Raw genomic sequence first — 19,913 nt, 5'->3', positions numbered from 1 at the left:
TCTCACTGGGGGGATCCACCAAGATGGAACACTGCCTCTCCATTTGTGCTCTCCCTCCCTCAATCCGACCCTTTCCCATCTCACACAACACGGACCGTGTTGCCAGAATCGCCCTTCCAAAACCTGAAGTGATTTAATGTAGCATACAAAATGTCATCTATACAACTACATGTGAAATGGGGAAAATATGCAAGCACAGAGAATTGGCCTTGGAAGAGTTCCACAGAAAGAATTTTCTTTTAGAGAAACTGGCTTTATTCTCTCAGGGGAAGCACAGGGGAGCTCCTGCTTCCAATTTCCTATGATGCCTGAGTTCTTCACGCTGGGCCACTGGGTTTCTTCAAGGCACTCAGCAAAGCAACACATGGAGAAAGGAAAAGAAAAGGTCTGAGACTTCCAGGGTGAATTTTATGCCAAAGACCATTGCAGGAGTGAATTTTACCTCCTTGGGCTTCAGATTGCATCCATAATGCCTTGAGAAACAATAGCCTGATAAGAAGAAACTGGATATATCACTAATTCACATTTCTTGGGAAAAGGAAGATATTAAGGCAGTTGCTGTTTCCTTCATAGTCATTTCCTATTTGGGATTTGGTAAAAAGGCAGTATCAGACATGGGAAAACAAGAAAATAAAAAACCCCAGAATTCACTGCCCTGTTTGCCAGTTCCAAAACATCTACAAGCACCCAAGACATTTGTTGTTTTGTTGACCACAAATGTGAATGAGATCATGAAGCTGTCTCCACAGAAATAAAAGGATGAAGGCTCAGCAGAATATTTGATGTTCTGTGCAAGGTTCAGGCCAGCCAGACCCAGAGGAGTAACAACAGTCTGAATCTACCAACATCTGCAACTGCTGCTGTAAAGGGTAAAGTAATTCCTTTGCCAAACAGGTGAGAAAAGCAAGGCAACCATTAGACAAAACTTCTGTGTGGCACTGCTTCTCTTCACAGAAAAGCATGAAAGAGGTGTTAGAGATGTTTCAACACCACCAAGATAAGGAGACATCAAAGAGTTGCTTCTTCAAGTGTGGCCAAGAGAACTAAGATTTTAAAGGAATCAAAACTTTGAGCCATTAGGAAGAAAAATTTTCAATATTTTTATTCTTTTAATGTCCCTCAGTGAAAATTCCCCTTTTTCTCTTGTCACTAAGGAAAGACATTCTGACTTGTTTCCAGGGCTTTTGGTGACTGAAGGAGCAGGAAAAGAAGTGGAATGGGAAGGATGGCATAAAGTAGGAATCCTGGACTTGGCACCTCATCCCTTGCCATCCAGGCAGCACCTGCCAGCACACTGCTAATCCATGTGTCAGGCCATGTCCTGGCTCCTGCTTTTCCCTGATGACAAATACCTTTACCCAGACAATTTTACAGCCATCTGTTGATTGGGCAAACACCACCACTCCACATTCCCAGGAAAGCCTCCACCTGGGTGTTTCAGGCCAAAGGATAATTGAGATGCCATTCGAAAGACATACCCAAAACAAGCTGGGTTTGAGAAGGGCGAGCCCTTCCGAGGTCAATTCCCCCAAAGAGCACTAATGATCTCCTGAATAATGAATCAGGGCACAGCAGCAGCTGGTGCACAACCAGGAGTGAGTGGGAGTTGTCAGTCTGGCTGCCAAATTAAAACCAACACAAACAAACCAACCAGCACCTTAAAAGGGTATGTTCTGCTTACCTGGCCACGTTGATAGAGCTTCGTTTTACACGCCTGTTTTGGTTGTATCTAATAATTGCCTCATGTATAAATATTTCTCTCTTGTTTCACCTTTTAATGGCTGAAATGTTACTATACGGGTCCCAAAAAATCTGGAAAAGCAGTTAGTGTTGGCTTTTGTTAGCTTTTTGTTAACTCTGGTAAAAACCTGATTGTACCACACTACGAAAATGATGAAACACCCAGTCCAGCTTCTCCCAGGTCTCATAGCATGAGTGAGGCAAACACAGACTTAGACAAATCCACCAGGAGAAGGGCTGGGGCACAATCTTTTCCATTAAATGTAATTTAGCCCAGGTCTGCTGCTTAGGAAGTCCTCCCTGGAACAAAGCAGGAGCATTCCCACTATTTATTTGCTCAGGGAAGTTATCCTGAAAGTTAAGCACTGGGAGTGGAGGTGGGTGGTGTTTGGTGGTTTTTTGACAGCTTCAGTTAGGGAAGGCATCTCCAGCCAACAACACATTTAAATACTTCACTTGCCTAAATGGGATTCTGGGATTAATGCCTATTGGGCTGTGTGCTCCCAGTAATACTGGGACTTTATGCCAGAAAACATGGAAAAGAGCAATGAGCACAATGCTGTAGGAGCTCCCAGATTTCTGGTGCTTTGCAGCCATATGCTCTTTGTTCTGCTGCTGTCTGGGCAGAAGAATCATAGGAATTACATGAAAGAGATGCACCTTTGGCACCCAAGGAGATGCTTTTAAAAACAGCAGAAGGTGAGCCCAGTGCCCCTCTCAAGTTCTGAGGAGTCAGGAAAGGTGAGCAAGAGACCCCCTGGTTCTCCAGTGATGAGTTCAGCCAGAAGCCCAGAGCAGTGCTCAGGCAAGTACTGACCCAAAGACCTCACTGAAGGTATTCACACCTTTGCAAACTGAACTTCACAAGAATATGCAGGTGAAAGTGCAATTTCTGACTAGAGCCTGAGAGAAAAAAGGAAAAACCAAACATAAATTTTAAAAAGATATTATTTTCCTCTCCTTTGGCAAAAGTTTGAAAAACTCCGAACTTCAGATGTGCATTTTCTATTTCCAAATGCAAAAACGTATCTGCATGGTGCAAGCCCAACTCTGTGAGCTGAGTAAGAAGTTTCTTTAAGCAAGGCAAGGTAAACAGAGTTTCTGTTGTCCATTCATTTATTCAGCTCTTACCCCTGGGGCTAAACTACTCCATCTCTCTTCTGTGCACAGCCCTGCTTCTCATTTTAGCAATTTGCTTATCGTTAGGCCCTGTACTGAGTTTAGTGCTGGGAATCTGGAATTTTAGACCTCAGAAGATGCCATCATTCATTATCCTTGATATCATCCACTAATCCAAACCCTATCTTTCATCTGCCTTCAGGTGAGCCTAATACCACTCCATCACACCTCATCTACCTGAGTCTTATTTCCACTCTCTCTGCAGTCAAAAGAGCTGTACCTGTGCTGCTGATAATGCCCTGTTTTCGTTAAGAAGAATGAAAAATAGAATCAGGTAGAGGATGGAGATGCAGAGAGAATAACCATAAGGAGTTTGTGCTCTCCCTCACCATACCCCAGAGATTACAGGTGAAGTTTGAAGCTTAGGGAAAGACATGTGGAAGTGTTAAATGTTTGACACTTTTCCCTTCTGGAAGCAAGATACAAAGCACATCTGTCATGTGTCATTAAGAAAAGCACCTAATTCAACTGTAGTGATGGAATGCAAATTGTTTAAGAGGCCACAGTCTCCCTGGGGTGGAGAAATGGCCCTGCAGGAAGCTGATTGCTGAGGCCTCTTGCACACAGTGCCCAGGAGGGCTCTGCCAAGGGGGGGCTTTACCTCCCTGTCTGATGCTGTGTTGAGCTGACTTTTGAGTTAATATAAATTATTCATGGCCCTTTTATCAGTTGTTTCTCCTACTTTGTCCTCTGCTTGATTTTGGTTCCAGCTGCCAGATTGCCTGGTGTCTCTCCAGTATAAATGATAAACTGATATTCCAGATACATTTGTCGTCATTTGGCTTTTGCTAACAAATTAATACATGTCAGTACTTTAGTATTTATATATCCCAGGGTTAAATTATAGGAATTACAGTGATTGTTTTATCATCACAAAGAATACTCTGAGTTCTTTGTGCTCCACTGGAGTAGTGAAATTATTTTGACATTTTTAAATCCCAAGAGTTATTTCCAAGATACAATGGAATTGTTCGGTGGCTCCCTTTTGCCTTTTCTTTAGCTTTGCAGTTAGTAATAATTTTCTTTACTAAGTAATGCCCATTAGCTACATGTATAACCTCCTGAAAAGTATCCGAAAGAGAGTACAATCCACTGTAATAATCCTGTCACAGCAGAACTGTTTGGGAGTTCCTTTGCAAAATGCCTTAAAAAACTGTGTGCACAAGAATTTTCTATCAACAGCTGAGAGGCTTTAGGCAAAAAAAAACCCTCCAAGTATTCAACTCCTTTCTAAAAAAAACCCTATAAAATAATGCGAATTTATCCTACTTAATTAGATTTATTAGGCACAAAATCTAAGCACAAAGGAAGCATTTTCCAGGCAACTACAGAGAGCAGAACCCATTCCTCTTTGGAGTTTCCCTATCACAAAGGAGTTCAGTGAAGGTGGATGGAGCTGTGACACCTGTACTACCCGAGGATCTGTCCCCACAACACTGCAACTGAATCCTTGATCCACACGGTGCCGCAGTTCAATACCCCACATCACCAGTTTCTGCTGCTTCTGAACATTTGAAATGCCCAGAGAAAACACCCATGGTATCCATTCATCCCTCTGCTGCTCTCTAATCCCACTACAACTGCACTGCAATGTTGGAGTGGTTAATTGAGCGGTTATGGAGCGTGGAGTACAGTTAAATGAACAGGAGAAGAAGAGATGAGAGTCCAGGAGTGCCACAGGGAAAAATAAATAGATTGAGAGAGACACTGGGAGCTGCCACGGTTAAGATTCATAAAGCTTCAAATTTAGGCTGAGATGTCAGTTCTGAGGAAAAGGAAAACCCCCAAATTATAGGGTTTTTATTCTGAATATTTAACCTCACTGTGTCATCTGGTTTAAAACATCCATCAGCCAAAAAAATCCACAGTGAAGGTGAGGGGGAAAAGCATCAAGACACAGAAAAATCTGTCATGCAGACCCTCCTTCCTTAAGACACCAAACTTGGAACTGCCACATGCAGTAAAGCTGAATTTCTGTCCCCTGTCCAGAGCTCCTGACTGACAGAGAAGCACAGATTTCAAAGCAGAAGGTGGCAACTGGAAGTGTCAGGGCAGAAGAACGGAAGAAAGAAGACAAATGCCCAAGTCAGCAAAGCACTCGAGAGAGAGAAGATTTTGAAGAAATGAGTCATGGCTGGTTTTTGGCAATGAAGACAAATAATGTGTTAAAACCAAGCTGGAGACTGCTCCTTTCAGAGGGGCACCTGACCCTGTCAGTTTGCACGTGCTCTCACCACATCCCACCGACTCTCCTGCTGCAGAACTGAATCTAGGGAGGAGCAGAAAGCTGGAAGAGAAAGCAACTAAAACCCGGGAACTGCAACAACCACACTGAATGGCTTTAGCCAAGCAACTAAAACGAATGTTTACTTCTAGAAGTAAATAAAAGAGATTAAATGCTCTTGTTTCTTCCTGTCAGCCTGCTTTATACATTTCTCATGCAACACCTGACACCTGAGCAATAGTGAATTAAATAACTAGTTCTCTTCGTTGATAGCTGTATCAGTTTGGTTATGCAAATAATACATCATAATATTGAAATGGTCACAGCATTTATGACAACAACATCAGATGCAATGCAATTCTCTCCTGTGCAGTCAGTCAAGCACAGAGAGGGAGGTGTTCAACAGCTGCTTGAGATGAGAACATGTGGCCACAGGCAGCACTGCCTCAGGAGGTGAACCAGAGTCATGTACCAGTGCCTGTTTCTGATTCAGGGCAGCCTCTGGTCAGGCACTTCCCCCTCTGGCTTTGAGGTGTTCCAGAAGTGCCTCAGCAGTCACAATTGCTTTCAGGAAGAGCATGCCAGGATTCAGAAATCAGGCCTTCCTTCACCTTGGCCTCTGAGCAAGCCTAGTGTGAGAGACAGGCTCCTTACACATGGCAGGACGCTCACAAACCCCAGCGTTTTCTTCTGAAATGAAAGCGTCAGAGCAAGGTTTAGAAAAACTGCACTTTGATGCTCTGTGATCCTATGGAGAGTTAGACCTTGTATTGAGACCTGCCCCACGGGTTGTCTCCCAGCCCTCTTCAGGAAGCTTGGCCAATGTGCAAGAAGGACTATGAGCTTTGTTTCTCCATTTACAACACATTTCTTCACCAGAAACTCAAGGAATGAAAGCCAAGTGGGAAAAATGTTTTCTGTGCGCACGTCGAAGTGTTTCTGTCTGAACAGATGTCCTCCCTTTGCTATCACCAAGCAAACACACTCTGGCATGACTCAACTAATGCACAAACATGATAAACCTACTGCAAGCAAAACAATTGTGCTTTTCCTTTCTGATATTATTACATATGCCAGATAGGTGATAACTTTGAATGCAATGCTTTATTAATCAAAGCTGAGGTGGCTGCCTTTCTCAGTCATTAAAATTTCATGTTTGCAGCTGCTGATCACCTAACACTAGCTTTCATGTTTGCATTTTCCTTACATTTGACAATTCATTAGCCACTTGCCTGTGCTATTTCCCCAAGACTGTTATGCATTAATTTTTGAAGTAATAAAGATACATAACTGTATACATATGAAGTTTCTTGCCTATGAGTGATCTTGCTTTGACGGACATATTTAATCAAGACATTTTTACCTCTACAGAGCTCTGCACCCCAGAATTTCTCACATCACAGATATACTTTTATCACTCAGGTAAACATCCCCAGCATGATACAGCACAGACTTCAAACTCCTCTCAACACAGAGACACAAAGTGATCGCCTGCATCCTCTTCTCAACTGATTGAACAACTCCAAAATATTCAAAGCTGTTATGCAGGCTGCAACCCAGAAGTTTCCCTAATGGGGAAATACTCCAGTTTCTTTCACAAAATGAGGTGTATTCAACAGGCGGGTTTCAAAGGTATCTCAGGAATCCAAGTACAAGTGCTCCAGTACCAAAGACAGCTCTCAACTGCAGTATTGTACAATTCTACCCATTCACTCTTAGGTGGAAATTCCTCTCACTTCCACATCAGATATATCCTAAAAGTTCCCTGCAAAACTAATCTGAATTCTAAGAAAGAAACTAAGTTTTTTTCCTTTTAGTACTTATTCTATATTGATGGGGTTGGGGGACAAGCTTTTGCAAAGCTGCCACATCTAAATAATGATCACTGAAATCACATTTATGATAAATTGTACAAGCAAAGGTGATTAAAATGTATGAAAAAAAAGACTTTTGGAACCTGCCTCTTGTGCCAGGTCACCAGTAGCATGGTATTAGCACAGATTCATTGTCCAGCCCCTGCAGTAGCTGAAGAAGTAAGAGCAGTCATTACCTCCACACCATACACCATTTCTTTCCCCAAATTGCACTTTCTCACTCAGTCCCTGCTTTAAAACTCAACCAATTGTGCATGGATGAACAGAGCAGGTTTTGCTCAAAGAATTAGAGCATCCTCCAGAGTGATGACTTAACTCTGACCTCTAAGAAAAAATATCTTCCAAGAAAAGCCACAAAAACGAACACCACTAAATTTCCCAAGCAGAGCCAATGAACCCATGGGGAAGAACCAGTGCACTGGATGAAACTATCAAACATTAACCAAGTAAACAGTCCCTGTTTTCCTCTTGTGCCCTACAAAATACTATTATTCCCTCTGAAAATTGACCGAAGGTACAGCTAAAAGCCATCTAGGGCTATTCTCAAATGCTGTTCAAGAATAACCCCATCTATCTGCAGCACCTGAACATGAATAGACCTCCAATTAATCTGCTGTCCACCCAGCTGGGTGAGGGGGTTTCAGCCCCTATGTCTTAGGGGGCAAATGTGCCTCTGGATCACCCGTGAAGGATTCCAGATCCCATCCAACACGAAGCACATCCTGCCAGGCATTCCATAGATTGCTCGCTGTCGATTTTTCTTTTTGAGAGAATTAACAATTTGCTCTGTGCTCAAACACTGCAATGCAGAATTGGAAGGAATGTCCTGGGTTCAGTGTGCTGCTATCATAATGATCTCACCACATCATATTTCTCCTCAGGGCATCACATTAAAAATCACAAGGAACATCTTTAAATGCTGAAACATTTTCAGAATATTAAATGATTTTTAATAGAATTTGTTTCTGAGATCCCTATAAATACATTTTTCCTTTTTTTAAAAAATCAACCTGTTAATATCTGAGTGTTAAAGGCCAGGACTTCACAAGCAATTTAAGCTCTTAAATAACTTGAAAGATTCCTCTATTAAATATTGAAAATTCCTTCCAAAGTATAAAATTACAGACACTGGGAATTAGATGGTAGAAGTAATACCCTCTCTTCCAAATTATCCTATTTTCCTTGTTCAGATGGTGTAATTTACTATGGAGTGAATAATTCATGAGTACTGTGAGACCTTGGCCAACCCTGCACAAAATCAGCTGTGAACAACACAGTGTTTGAACTTTAGGCCCCTTTGCTGTGGTTGCCTTCACATCCCAGCATCCCTGGTTTATTGGCTGGCATGTTCTTCTCAATCCCTAAATCACCAAAATTTGCACAAGAACCTCCCTCCACGCTTACCCAAAATATGAATATACAACACAAGCTAAAATCTGTGAATGTAACCCCATACTCTGAACCTTCAAAAGGAATTACAGCTAATTTTTCAAATATCTTGAAGGCACAAGAACCATTTTATCACTGGAAATTAGTGAGATACAGATGTTCACTCAGAGATTTTGTGGTTTTTTCCCCCCCAAATACCTTAATTTACAGAAAAATATGAAATACTTAAAAACATCCCACAAACCCTAATCCTCATACTCTGGTTTCAGGAATTCAGTGTATCTTTTCTGACTTCTTAGAAAGTAACAGCCAGCTCAAAGACACTGAATTCCCCGTACCTTAATATTCCTTTTAGTCCAGAAGAGAGACAGGGAAAGGGCAAAAAGGTGTGGGAGAACTCAAGACATTAATCACAATGGCAGCAACAGGAGTTCTGCTCCAAGTCAAGAGGAATCTCACGTACACCACACATTTCTGACTCCTGGTGGTGGGAAGCAAGTTAGATACTGATGGAGGAACAAAAGGCATGTGACTAAGGGACTACAGATTCATTTCACACAGTGGCCTGAGACATGTGAGGGAGCTAATCCATTGCTGCCTGGTTTTCCTAATAACATTTATCAGTGACTTTGGGAGTCATTTTTCTTTTTTCCACATGCTAGACCTCAACAATGAAAAGCTGTAGCCATAGTAACCCTGATGCCATTGTTAGGGAGAACTGTACATCCACTCAGGAAAAAAAAAAAGTGGGTTTAAAATGAAACATCAGCACTGAAATGGCAAGGGTGGGGGAAAGGTATTTGCTGTGTGTTGTAAAAGCAAATGCGTCCAAGGACCAATTCAGCATTGGTGCCAATAAAATGAGCAGGTTGTGACATTCTGGGCTGCTGCTGTTCCTTTTTATTTTTTCTTTTTTTTTTTTTAATAATTCAGGCAATTACGGCAAAGAGGCCAAAAGGCCAAGAACGTCACCTGTGATATCCTACCTCTGCTGACATCAATGGTCTGTCTCAGGGTGATTTTATAGGGACAGGATTTGTCCACAGTTTACCTGTGGGGAGGGTTTCTGAGCAGGATCAAGTCTGCAGGACACTGAAAAAGCATCTACGGCAGTGCAAACTTCCTGTACCTCCATCCTGAATGTACCTGGATGTAGGAGAGGCAGCCATGCCACAGCTATAATCCTAAATCCTAACATTCTAAATTCGTTGTAGGAGAAGCTTTCAAAATCACCTGGTAATAACAGCGTGGGTGAAGAGGAACAGCAACGTTTCTCTCCCTCCATGGGGTCCCTTTGGAAAGCAATGTCTGTGCATTTGGCATTTCAGTGAACTGACTGCGTTTCCTCACCTCACCACTGAGGTCTTAACAGCACTAAATCCCAGTTACAGAGTGACAGCAGCATTAGGCATTTACTGGGTAAGTCCTCCTCTACCCACCTTCCACACGATCATGCCCTGCAGAGGAGATGCAGAAGAGAGGCCCCAGATATGTGAGAAATTCCATTATCCACACAACATATCCCACAACACCGCTAAACTCAGGTACTTTCCTGTGGAAAGCTCCGATTTGGCAGCAAGACCAACATCAGTGTCCGAGTGTTCCCCCAGGGAAAGGAAGCACAAGCTGGTGATGGACAGAGGCACAGACCCACTTTGCAGCTTCTCCAGTGGCACCAGTGACCCGACAAGAGCGGCTTTGGGAGATCATCCATGCCCCGAAGAGCCACATCTGAACCCTACTTGTCAATAATTGTTCATGGCTGCCATCCAAATTCAGCAAGACTTTTTAACCAGCAATCCCAAAATCAAATAGAAAAGCCCAGGGACACCTGTGGTGATGCCCAGCATGGCACTGGCTTTTCCCTGCCTTTATTTTAGAGTTCCTGAGAATATATCCTGATTTCTTTTACAGCATTTCTTTTGCATATTCCCTGCTGGAGCAAATGATAGTACTATAAATGCCTCAAAAAGCGTTTAATTTAGATTTAATAGGGCAGTAAAAAAATCTATGGGTTCTAAAAGAACAATTAGAACAGTTTAGTGAGTACATGGGATAAATCTGGGCAAGAAATATTCCATCAAGACAACACAGTGCCAGGTTTGGAGTTCATTACCTGGGAGATATACTTGCTTACTTTACATTTGTAATTAAATTTGCAATAAAAGTTGCAGCCCAACCAAATCTCAAAGCCCTGTTTTTCGATGTGAATAAGCAAATGGAAATGCAGAAAGCCCAGGAGCACTTCATCAGCTTGTAGTCATTGTGGACATTTAGTGAAAATCAGCCCCTGAAGCTCCTGCACTTGGCACAGCCGGAATGCTCTCACGCGCCAGATTCATTTCCAGGAGTTGCCCCGCTGAGGATGAGCTTTAATCAGCAACCCAACCATGCAAAACCTACCCTGGCTCTATGTCTCCCTCTCCACCTCCCTTTTCCTTTTGTTTTTTTATAGCCTTCTTCCTTTTAAACCCATCTGCAGTAATCACAGCTCGGGGTCAACTCCTGGCTTTCATTCCTGCTGGAGCTGTCTTCAATCCCCGTTTTCTGATGCTGGGGCCTACCTCTGGGGTGCAGGGGTACAGCCAAACCTTCCCTCTCCTCTGCAACAGAGCTGAGCAAACAAGGGCAGTGACAAAAAATATTCTGAAAGTGCCCACAGCCTCAATCCCTCCAGGAAAGAGAACGGATGGAGCAGCACAGAAAGATGGGAACGGTGTCAGACAAACCGTGCCTTCTCTCAAGTGGGGCAGCAATGGGCCTTCTCTCAGGACTGCACTTGAAAATTCTAGTTTTAAACTGTGCTTGCTGACAGAGCTAATAAATGCATTAAGGGGCTTATTAGGGAAGATGGATTTTGAAATATATACCTTTGCCATGTGGCTACTTTGCCTATGAAGTTCAATTAGCAGTACTTACTTCGGAGAGACCATGGAAGGTGCATTTATAATTAATTTATGTCCTGCATTTTAAGGTACTCAGAGGAAAGGCATCCTAGGGGCACAATATTACTATTACTAGCATGTTTCTGCACTGGCTTGTAAATATCTGTGCTACTTCTCTTTACTTTTCCTTCACTTTCAATGAAGTTACCATATTTTGAAAAAAAACAAATGCTAATTGTATGAAACCTTGGGAAAGAAAATGCTCAAATAAGCTTGCAAATTAGATTTTCTTTCATAATTGAACATGCTTATTTCAGGCAATAGTACATGTAAACTATAAGAAAATGGGAATATAAAAATACATAGGATGTCTGCCACATAATGGTTCCTTGCAGGAGGAGGAACAACAAATATTTAATAGAAATGCAAATATAAAGCCATCTGAGGAGCAACTTTTGCCATAATTTCACAGGGAGAGACCAAGTGGAGCTGGGTTAACACCCTAAACCTCCTTCAGGGAGCTGGGCCTTCAGCAATTCATTCCCTCACCTAGAAAGGACTGAACTGAATTTATGTTTTGGAAATCTTTGGCAGTCTGTATCCATCAGTCCAGCACAGGAGATGCAGTTAGTGCCTGTTGTTGCAGCCAGTGCTGCCTGACAAGCTTTCTTCATATGGGAAATCCAACAGACTGGCTCCTGCTCCCAGCCCCAGGAACTCTGTCTTTGCCCATCTGGGTGCTGACAGGTGATGGCACCTGCAGGAGGCAGAGCCTGGCACTGTGGCACCAGCAGGGACAGAAAATTGGGTTGTTACCTCAGACTCTGGCAGCAGATCTGGAGGAGCTGTGTCCAACAGCAGATGAAAGGACCTAAAGACTGGAGTACCTTATTTTCTTATCTCTTGGATGTCTTCTGATACACGTGATCCAAATGAATGGGTTCTCTGTAATAATTAAATCCTGAAACCTATTTAAATGATCCTATCAGCAAGCACCTAACAGCAAGCATAAATCATTTTACTCCCTGCTTTCTTAGTAAAACAAAACCTCTATTTTTGTTTTTAGATCTGTGGTTTAGATCAGTAGAGAATCTTCAGTTAGAGAAATCTGCATGGAGTTCTGGGATGCCCCATCTTCCTGCGCTGCAGCAGCACCTTTCTTTCAGAAGTGAAGATTAATAGAGTGCAATTTGGTAGGCAAAGCCAGAGCAATCAGCCTGTGGTCATTTGCTCGAAAGGCAGGTATAAAATGGAAAAAAAATGACTTAAACACACCTGGCTGGGAGCACTGCATTGTCAGGGTTCCAACTGCTTGGCTGAACCACTGTTGTGAGCAGCAAAGCTGGGCAGGGCTCATCCTCATCTGCAAAGTTACTACAGGGTGAACTCAGCAGGTTTCTTTGTTTTCTCCTGGAAAAAAATATAAAATCAGAGATGGACTCAAAACTCAAATATTTGTGGCACCACATCTCTGCCAAAGCACTGCACCTCAGAGTAGAAGTGGAAGTCCAACACATCTACATTTGTTAAACATCTACCCAAACACCTTCATTACCTGAAATAAAGCAGCCACGAGCATAAGAAACTTGTATTGGGACCTGATGCTGCTTCCCCTACCTGTCCTCAGTTCTTCCTAATGCCGTGGAGAGAGGAAGTGCTCAAACTTGTAAATGGGGTGATCTCATCAGAGACAGGTGCTTGAGAGTGACACTGCCCCACCCAAACTGGTGTCACCTTGTGACATTTCACAGCAGGCACAGCACTTACCCCAGTTTCCACCACGGACAGAGGGGCTGTTGTAGTACAACTTTTTTTTTCTCTGAAAAGTAACACAACTGACAAAAGTAGTTTTGTGTCTGGCCTTGAAAAGAAAAGGTGACTTCTCCCATCGTCATCTCTGCAAACTCACTCTGACACCCAAAAGCAAAGCTGGGATATTTCTGGCTCTTGCATCTCTGATAGCAACAAAGACACAGCTTCTTAAACTCTGCTAGAGAGCCACGAAGAACTTCGGCCTCAGGAGACCAGTGCCCTTGGACATTCTCTGCCAGGAGAGTGTGTCTGGCCAGCTGCAGAGGGAAAAGGGCTTTTCCAAGGAGGAATTCAGGCTCTGTGAAACCAGCTGGATAAGGCTTTAAGCAACCTGGTTTAGTGGGATGTGTCCCTGCCCACGGCAGGGGCAGCAGTTGGGACTGGATGATCTTTAAGGGCCATGCCACCTCTTTCACACTTTGTGATTCTATGTCCCTTATTTTTGGCACTATCTCCTGTGCTCTGTTTGAGCCCTGTCCCACAGGCAGCTTCCTCATGGGTATTCCTGGGGAATTCACTGCTGTTTTTCTCATGTTCAGGACTCACTGAAGGGTTTAATACACACAACATTGCCTCCTTCACCTTACCATACTTTAAAGAATCCTGGTTCAGTTCTGCTCCTGAACTGTCTTGTGGTGCAGGACCACAGCCTGGCCCCATCCCCCTGTGTCCATATGATTTTCCCTTTGAGCACACTGCTGGTGGAGGCCAGGGTAGAAATTTCCCTCTATTTACAAGGGTTCTGAGCAGCAGCAAAGGACCAACCCCTCTGCATTAGAGACAAAACACATTTGAGCCCTTCTGTAGCTTGTGAGATTCTTGCTTGCCTGACACTAAAAGAGTTGATGAAATTCAGGATACAAGGCAAAAATGACATCCTGCCACTTTTCTCCTTCTCTATTCTACTTCTGTAGAGCAGCCCCAGGAAACGCCTCCACTCTCTTTATAAGCTGGAAGAAAGCTGAGGCACCAGCCATGAATTTCTGCAGTGCAAAGGTACTTCAAGCTCCCTCTTTCCCTTCCTGGGCGTGCAGTAGCCTGGTCAGAGTGGTGGGACAGCAGGCAATAGAGCAATGCCAGGCATTCCTGCCAGCAGCAGCTCCTTTATACCTCTGGAACAGTGCAAAGAAATAACAGTACCACCAGAGGTGTATTTGTGTTCAGCTTCCCCTGTTAACACCCTGCTTTGAGAGCACAACTGTGCATCTTAATGGTCTCTGTATTTTGATCTTTCTTGTTCACTGCTCAAGAAATAATAATATTTTGTTTTCATGGACTTCAATTCAAATATTCTATCCAAGGTGCATACCTGTGAATAGTTTCCCTGTAGGCCAATTCCTCTTTTGAAAAGGATTTGGTAACAAGTGGAATGGACTGGCTGATTCCCAGCCAATTATTTATTCAGAGAAACTTCTCCTGCTTGTGAGCAGACTGCAAAGTCCTCAGGTCTGTTTCTCACTCAGAATTATTCATGGCTTTTCTCAGTGACAGATAGTTGGTCTGCAAAAATGTGGATTTCACAATTTTTCACCCGAAGAAAGCTCAGTCACTCAGGGATCTGGGAATGTGAAATACAATGTTGCGTTGCACTTTGGACACCGACACAACACAACACTCCTGGAAAAAGAGCTAAAGATGCTCAGATTCTAGGAAAAACGTGGGTTTTTTAGTCTTTACCCGGACAGCTTTGTCCTGTATTTCTGTAAGGGGAATGCCAGTAGGATTGTTCCAACAGCCAGAGTTTTTAGATGTCGATAGTTAATCCCAGTACCCCAAATTGCAGATATCTGACACATTTTTGGCTGTGGAGGGTGATGAGCTATCAAGAAGAAAACTGAATTTCTTCTCCAAAGGCAACCTCTGACCCAAGACCTGTTGCTTGTTTCAGACATGTCATTAACCATAAACATGCATTACATTGTTCTTTTCCTTAAAAAGGTACTGAAAGATCTCCATCCCAGTGAAGTCCACTGCAAATCTGCCATATAGTCCATCTAGGTAATGATATTTTTCTTACTCAAAAGTGGACCATAAGTACTATCATCTTTGATATGGTACCTCTCACACAAATTTATCCTGCATATTTTTATTTCTCAGCAATAAACATTTGGAGAGTTTGTCTTTACACTGCTAATTCACCAAGCTGTATATTCACCCAGACATAATTTGTCAGTCCCTTTGTTCATTCCACAGCATCCAATTATCCTCTGAACTCCTTCGCAGAGCACTTAATTTCTCACTTTGGCAATTCCTACTGTATTTCAGCTAACCTTTGTGCCCGGGCTCTCTATGATCTGTTAACGGCTCTGGTTTTTAAGAGCTGCAGAGCCACTGACAATTCCCACCACGTCCCCTCCCTGTGGCACCAGGGCCTTCCTGCCCAGCTGTGCACTTGTCTTCCTCACCTGACTTCTGCTGCATCCCCACCTTTCCTAAATCAAGTTTTTCTTGCTCTCTATTATTCTGCCCCACAGGTAAGATCTGATTCAGTCGTGTTTATTGGTGCCTGGTGCCCTTCACAAACCTTTAGATTTTCCTTCTCACAAGTGCTGGGCTACAGTCACACGTTCCCTGTAACCACGTGGTACATTCAGTCTATTTTTATTTAGCAGGAATGCTAGCACTGACTTGGAATTGCTCCTGCTCCAGCACCAGGGAAGGAAGGAGAGAGAGGATGATTTTGCAATTAGCAATGCCCAGCTCTGCTCCTCCTCAGGAGTTGACCAGCTGCTGCAGCAGCAAGCCAATGCTCAACATTTGGAAAACCTCCCTGGATTTTCTTCCCTATCCTTACAACAAGTATAACTGGATACGGAATGATTTCCAAACAACTTCATTGTGTAAACCTTGAGAAAAAGAGAAATATTTTAGATAATGATCAATATTTTGAGGGGGAAAAAAATCCCAACCCTCTAGAAAAACTGGCAGAAACCCCCTACCAACTACTTGTATTAGGATAGGGAAGATTTCATTTATTTGAGGCCCCAATATGTTGTGAAGTCACCTTTAATTAAATGGCTTCAGCTTTAAGTATTAATCCACTTTTTAAAAATACTGCTCGAGTGTTTTGAGTCCGTTTTGGACACGCCTCTCTCAGCCCTCCCCAAAGAGCACCTGTTTCACTCTGGCTGGGATGATGTAAGGCAAGATCCATACGTTAAATGCGAGGGTGTCCTCTAGTGGCGGCAGGGCTGCATCTTTTCCATGGGACACAGGCAATAATCCACGAGGAAAGGATCCAGGAAGGCTGATCCCTGTACGTTCGGTGCCATCCCGAACGCAGGCGTTTGGTCTTTATGCAACGTTTTTGCTTTCTTCTTGCACTTTTACTTACTTTTCTTTCCTACTTGCTTCATTACCTCCTGTGGGATTTCTTTTTCACTCCATAACATCCATACAGAAATAGCAACTACAACTTTCCCTGAAGACAGTGGTGGGTTTAGGAGTTGGCGAAGTCATCTGAAAACATCAGAAATCAAAGTGGAGTAATTTAATTTTGAAATCTGATGCCACTTCCACCAGAAATCTGCACTTTGATTTTCACCCGTGCAGAGTAAGTCATTAATTCACAGTGTTCAGTACCAAACTGCAAACCCTGCAGCTTCCTGTCCTTTCCTCCAATTCAGCTACAGGGCAGCAGTGCAACACTGGGGGCTCAGGACACACAGAAAATACCACATTCAATCTCCTCAACAGCATTTCTCAGAATGCCTGAGCCCTCCTGAAACTAATTTCACACGGCAGGTGGCAGTAGGTTGTTCCACTCATTAATTTTCATTGATAATTAAATTATTATTTTTAATATAATTAATTAAGCCCTGGTAGCACGGGTCTGGTTCTGTTCTCAAACGATTTATCTTGTGTAAACCTTGCAGACATTCTCACGAAGATTCATGGCCCTGTTTGTGTGTCTGTATAGGAATATAAAAGGACTGACAGCTGCTCTTTTTGTGCTCTGCCATCCTGTGGATTTGTTGGCGTTTAATCAAAGGAAAAGATTTCTTTCTGTATGTTGCTACAAAATAGCAAGAGGTGATACACAGTAATTACAGATGAGAGACTGAGCAGCGCAAAAGGAAGGAGAAATCCATCTCTGCTCTTTCCCCTGTTCTGCCTTTTCCTTCCAGGGAGAGAGTTAAAGGAAAATTTGATGTGGTTTCTTCGGGGCAATAAAGACCAGAAATCCTGCACGCAAATCAAGATGCAGATGTGCTTGTCAGTGTTGCTGTGCTGTCAGGGAAGGAAGGGAAAGCACTGGAGCTCCTGGGGGAACAAGGACAGCCCCAAGGGTACCCTGACAGGCAATGCCAGAGGTCACGTTCAGGCTGCCCACACACCCTCAAACAAACACATCAAACCACAGCACCTGGAAATTTTTGTTTTGTGAAGCTGGTCTGAAAATGTCCTGGGAACCACGAGAGTCTGGGAAATTTTCCATCCTGCCAGTTCTCTTCTCCCTGCAGTTTAATGCTCTTGCTGCCAATCCACAGTCTACAGAAAACACACTTGTTTTAACCCTAAGGCTGTTTTTCAAACCCCTGGATGACTTCAGGTCACCTGAAAGAACTGTGAGGTTTCGTGTGAAGTTTCATTTTTCTTGCTCCAAACAAACTGATGGAAAACACAAAGATGGGTAGAGCAGGCACAGAAATTGATGGACACAGCCACTGGGCGATGAAAGCTCGGTGATGTGGGAACAAGACCGTGAGGAATGAGTTTGAATGATGTGTTTGGGTGTCAGCCTCCAGCAGATTACAAAGTCCTGCAGTAAATGGGATTCCTTTCACTTCTGACAGTTTGGGGAAAACAAAGGTCAGAAGTTACCTGCTGTTTTGGATACTAGAATAGCTTGCCAGTGGAACATCAGATATTAATGATTTTGGTGTTTTAACCTGATTCAAGCCTTCCACCTCTGCTAAGGAAGCATCTGCTGGTGTCACGAAGTGTAACTGAGGTTATTGATCCATGACTCAGTTGTGGAACACCAGGAGCTTCCCTCACGCTTCTCAGGCTCGGAGGATATTGGGAGCTAATGGCTCCAGCCCCACACTTTTTCTCCCAAAGGACCTGCCAGGGCTGGCACAAGCAGGGAACTGCCCAACTGCACTGCCTGGTTCGTGCTGACTTTCCAATATGTGCACATTTCCATCTGACTTAAACCTCCTGGGCATGGTAACATCCCCATGCCAGCACATCTCTCTCACTCCAGCTACGTGTTCATCCTTCCCTTCTGATTATTTCCAGGTTCTCTGGGACTGTTTCCAATGGATATAATTGTTAGTATTATATGCTAATCCTGAAAGTATATTGCTCTTCCTAATATTCCCAGACCTTAAAACACAGGGTATTTAAAAGAGAAGAAACACAGTTTGATGTCTATATTGTTCTACTTCAGGACTTTTGTAGAAATCCTCTAATTTCCAGTCTCTCATGACAACATGCAGTGGGCAAAATGAAGAATACTTTTTTAATATAACAGTAATAAATATTTTAGTTGTAACTCCTTATTGTAGGACTTAGTTATGCTGAAAAAATTAAGTTATCTCAGTTATACGACTTCAGGTAGAGTCATAACATAAATACTTTTGATAGCCAGGTTTTACAGTGCAAGCCAAGAAAATGTTCTATATAAACAGAGATACAAAAATTATTTATTACTGTCACTGGCCAATGTTACATGAACCTTTCTGCATTCTTCGTACCACCTAAGAACAAGCAAAATTCTCCTTTGCCTCATACCAAGTGATCTCACATGGTAGTCATGCTGAATTATGAGCCTAAACAGGCATCAATCACTGTGGAATTCCACAACTCATTAGCTTAAAGGTGGGTAAAATGCTTTTTAAAAAAAATGTGGGGGGAGGGGGAACAGAGAACAAGTGAGAAATGTGATGTTATATAATTAACATCAAAATTGCTCATACATATCTTGTTATAGCTCAACATCAGCAAGACTGGTAGAGCCATCCTCTTAAATAAAATTTAAAAAAAATGTTTATACTTAGTAATTCCCATTCATTAATGCTAAGAAATTAGCTTGAAACAGTTCCCAGCACAGCGCTGTTGGCAAAGCAGCTTCCAATGCTGTGAAAATGTTCTATTTCTGTAATGCAATTTAATCGGTATTAATTCACTTCTTATTCACTGAAAGGCCGTAATCACCAGAAAGACTCTTGGTATTCATAGAGGAGCAACGTGTGTAATTCCATCAGAAATGCACTGCACTCCAGGATTCAGGATAGCATAGCTAAAGCCTTCCAAAAATCTGTCCCTTTACACACCAATGTCTGTCTTCCAGAACTTTTTGACTCATCTATACTTATCTAGTTTAAGGCAAAGCTTGAGCAAATATTTTTATTATTAAATGACTAAAAGCTCTATTTTTCAGCGTAACACCATCCACCAATATAGTTATTTCTCTCTTGTTAAGTCAAATGCTCAACTTAATTAAGGAAATTCTCAGGGAAAATCTGATTTCTGTCAGCCAGTGGCAGGCACACAGGCTCAGAGAAAACAGCTGCTCTTTAACAAAAGTCAGGGCATTTTGCAAGCATTAGACTGTGGCTTTATGCTTCATTTTGCTCTAGCAATCCAGTTTCACTAAAAAATGCAAGTAGGGATGTATTGAGGTGCAAAATAAACTTGGGTCAAACCAGAAAAAAACCAGAAAGCAGAATTGAACACCTTCTTGTCTCAGTGCAAGTCCTCAAAGGGCTCCTTCTATGTGCTATTTTCTTTCGTTTTGCTAAACCCCCTGGCCTCTGCTCACTTGAAAGCTGATGAAGTTTTCAGCTAAAAACCTACTGAGCT

The 19,913-nt window shown here is 42.7% G+C and overlaps 1 long non-coding RNA gene across 3 annotated transcripts in view; it reads right to left on the bottom strand.

Moving 5' to 3' along the window:
* LOC121674743 overlaps window positions 1-19,913 on the bottom strand; it is a 178,868-nt gene that overhangs the window by 89,181 nt on the left and 69,774 nt on the right. For all 3 annotated transcript variants that reach the window (XR_006019813.1, XR_006019812.1, XR_006019814.1), the window contains exon 3: window positions 12,567-12,701. This is a non-coding gene — a long non-coding RNA (uncharacterized LOC121674743). The remainder of the gene's footprint in view (window positions 1-12,566; window positions 12,702-19,913) is intronic.

Source organism: Corvus kubaryi, unplaced genomic scaffold (genome assembly GCF_017639235.1).
Source record: "Corvus kubaryi isolate FWS band 111438036 unplaced genomic scaffold, C.kubaryi_AGA036_p1.0 70, whole genome shotgun sequence".
Taxonomy (NCBI): domain Eukaryota; kingdom Metazoa; phylum Chordata; class Aves; order Passeriformes; family Corvidae; genus Corvus; species Corvus kubaryi.
The sequence above is the reverse complement of the archived record's forward strand: the minus strand, read 5'-3'. Positions and strand labels throughout refer to the sequence as shown.